The following is a 3,297-nucleotide window of genomic DNA, read 5'->3' on the forward strand; positions in this document are numbered from 1 at the left end:
AAAGGAGGTATTTGTTTACTAGATGTATTAACTAATTTGGGATTTATTTGTGGTCATTTATTTAGTGTTTTTATAAATTGATTTAAAAATTCCTCCTTACAAAACAAAAATAGAGAGTAACCTATTGTTACATTTGGATCATATAGTAATATGGAGTTTAACATTTTTAGGTAGCCAAACATGTTTTATTCTATCACTGTTTTTCAAAAATTTTTTAAGTACAGTTGACGTACAATGTTATATTAGTTTCAGGAGTATAACATAGTGATTCAACAATTCTATACATTACTTAATGCTCACTATGATAAGTGTAGTTTACCATACAATGTTATTATAATATTACAATATTATTTTGCTGCTAAAAGCTTTATTGTTTCCATTTGATCCATGCCTTGGGAGGGCTCCAAGATGGTTAAAAACCTACTTAGTGACTGCAGAGAGAGGCTCAGGCATAAGCCCTGGCACCAGAGGGACGCCAGAGGGGCCTCTCAAAGGCTTCTGGGCTTCAGAGGCTTCTAGTCATGCTTGAGGGTGAGCCTTTCAGAGACATACTCACCCAGCCCAGCCTGGGGGCCAGCTGGCCTGTGGAGGTTAATCAGATGGTCGCCCATCTTCTTGATGAGTTTCACCTCCTGATCTAGGAAGTGGTTCTCCCTGAAGTCACAGAGATGGAAGTCTGTGTGGCAGAACCCTGACCATGCATATCCAAAAGGGCCTGGTTCAGGTTCTTCTCCAGGACCATGGTGGCTTCCTTGGTGTTCAGGGTTTTACCCCACTCATCTTATGATGGCTTCTGCATGTCCTGGAGGAGAGAGCAGTTGCAGCACTGGTTTTGCACCTTTAAGAGACATTCAGCTCCCTCACACTTCTCCTCAACCAACTCGTAGATGGAATGGCTCACTCTCTCCAGAGCCACTGGAAATAGAAGCCCAGAGAGAGGTAGGTGTAGGAGGCCAGCAGATGCATGTTGACCAGATGTTTGACAGTGTCTCCCACGTCGGTGAAATAATTCTGACAAATATGGGAGCTCATGGGTAATCAGTAATAAGGAGTTATGTTCAACATAGGGTGTTGGCTGGTCCTAGAGGCAGACTGGCTGAGAATATGGCTCCAAAGTTTGTGACTGGAAAAAAGGTTGGAAAAAAGTTTGGATGCTGGTAGGAGGCTGACAGAAGGGGCATTCCTGGGTCTGTACGGTTCAAATACTGTTGAAGCAAGAAACAGATCTGCAGGACCCTGGACACACAGCCTATTATAGTATTATTGACTATATTCCCTATGATGTTCTTTTTTTTTAAAGCTTATTTATTTATTTTGAGAGAGAGAGAGAGAAAAAACAAGTGGGGGAGAGCAGAGAGATCTGAAGGGAGACAGGAAGACAGAGGATCTGAAGCAGGCTCTGTGCTGACAGCAGAGAGCCCAATGTGGGGCTTGAACTCACAAACCACGAGATCACAACCTGAGCAGAAGTTGGATGCTTAACCAACTGAGACACCCAGGTGCCCCCCCCCACCCCCTGGGCTGTACTTTTCATCTCCATTTATTTTATAACTGTAAGCCTATACTTCCCAATTCCCTTCACCTATTTTGCCCATCCCCCACACACCTCTTCTCCGTCAGTCACTAGTTTGTTCTCTGTATATAAGACTCTTCTTGTTTTTCCTTTGTTTGTTTTGTTTTTTAGATTCCACATATGAATGAACTTATATGGTATTTGTTGTTCTCTGCCTGGTATATTTTACTTAGCATAATACCCTCTAGGTCCATCCATGTTGTTGGAAATGACAAGATCTCATCATTTTTTATGGCTGAGTAATATTTCATCGTATATATATGTATGTATATATACATCTTTTTTATCCATTCATCTGTCAGTGGGCACTTGGGTTGCTATCATATCTCAGCTATTGTAAATAAAGCTATAATGAACATAGAGGTATGTATGTATCTTTTTGAATTGGTGTTTTCATTCTCTATTGGTAAATACCCAGTAGTGGAATTACTGGATCATATGGCATTTCTATTTTTAATTTTTTGAGGAATCACACTGTTTAATTTTTTGAGGAATCACACTGTTTTCCACAGTGATTGCACCAATTTACTTTCCTACAATAGCACACCAGGTTCCTTTTTCTCCCCATTCTTGCCAATATTTGTTGTTTCTTGTCTTTTTGATAATAGCCATTCTGACTGTGTGAGATGATATCTCATTGTGGTTTTGATTTACATCTCCCTGATGATTAGTGATGTTGAACATCTTTTCGTGTGTTTGTTAGCCATCTGTATGTCTTCTTCAGAAAAAATGTCTATTCAGGTACTCTGCTCATATTTAAATCAGATTGTTTGGTTTTTGGTGTTGAGTTGTAAAAGTTCTTTATATATTTTGGATATTAATCCCTATCAGATATATCATTTGCAAATATCTTCTTGCATTCAGTAGGTTGCCTTTTTGTTTGGTGGATGGTTTCCTTTGCTGTGCAAAAGCTTTTTGTTTTGGTTTAGTCCCAATGGTTTATTTCTGCTTGTGTTTCCATTGCCTGAGGAGACATATCCATAAATATGTTCCTAAGCTCTTGCTGTTCCTGTTTGTAGTCTCCTTGCTCTAGTGTTTGATTAATGCTCTCAATAGTACATCACACAATTACTTTCCGAGTTTTGAGCATTTGCTCACTACTTTTGCCAAGCCTATCATGTGCTTAACCTCTGCAATGATAGAGAATGGCAATTGTTTTGCTGAATTAACTCTGGAAAGTGACCATTCCTAATAAGCAGAATTAAATGACAAGGAGATAATTTCTTTGCTGCTTTGTTTTGTTTAAGGCTTAGGACCACCTACTGAGTGGATGGGGGTGGGAAGGCTATTTGCAATTATTTTTAAAAAGGAAAAAGAATCTGTGCACCTGTCACACAGCTGTAGTGACAGCCAAATAGGGACAAAGCATGCTGGGAGTGTGCTCAGCAGTTATTTCTCTTACATGAGGTGTAAATGCTTTGCTGTTTCAGGAATTCCTATGAAAAGCATCAGGCCTAACAGTATCCTCAATGAATTATTTTGTGAGAGATTCTCTATCCTGATTTCATTTTAATTTGTAGAAAGTGATGAAGAGTAGCTTATTTGCAAAGGCAGTAAACTTTATAGAATATCTCATAGAACGAAAAATTTTAAAAGGGAAAAACTGAGATGAAAAGAGAGTGATTTTTGAGCCATTTCCATTATCACAGAAAGCTCTGTTGAGCAATGTTGCTCTGGAGATCCCTATTCTATAAAAATACAGTTTCATATAAAATTTTGGATAC

General features: G+C 38.9%; 1 pseudogene; it reads right to left on the reverse strand.

Moving 5' to 3' along the window:
• Window positions 1–383: 383 nt before the first annotated feature.
• LOC125920403 (ferritin light chain-like) lies at window positions 384–1,032 on the reverse strand (annotated as a pseudogene).
• Between the last annotated feature and the right edge of the window lie 2,265 nt (window positions 1,033–3,297).

Source organism: Panthera uncia, chromosome B4 (assembly GCF_023721935.1).
Source record: "Panthera uncia isolate 11264 chromosome B4, Puncia_PCG_1.0, whole genome shotgun sequence".
NCBI classification, from domain to species: domain Eukaryota; kingdom Metazoa; phylum Chordata; class Mammalia; order Carnivora; family Felidae; genus Panthera; species Panthera uncia.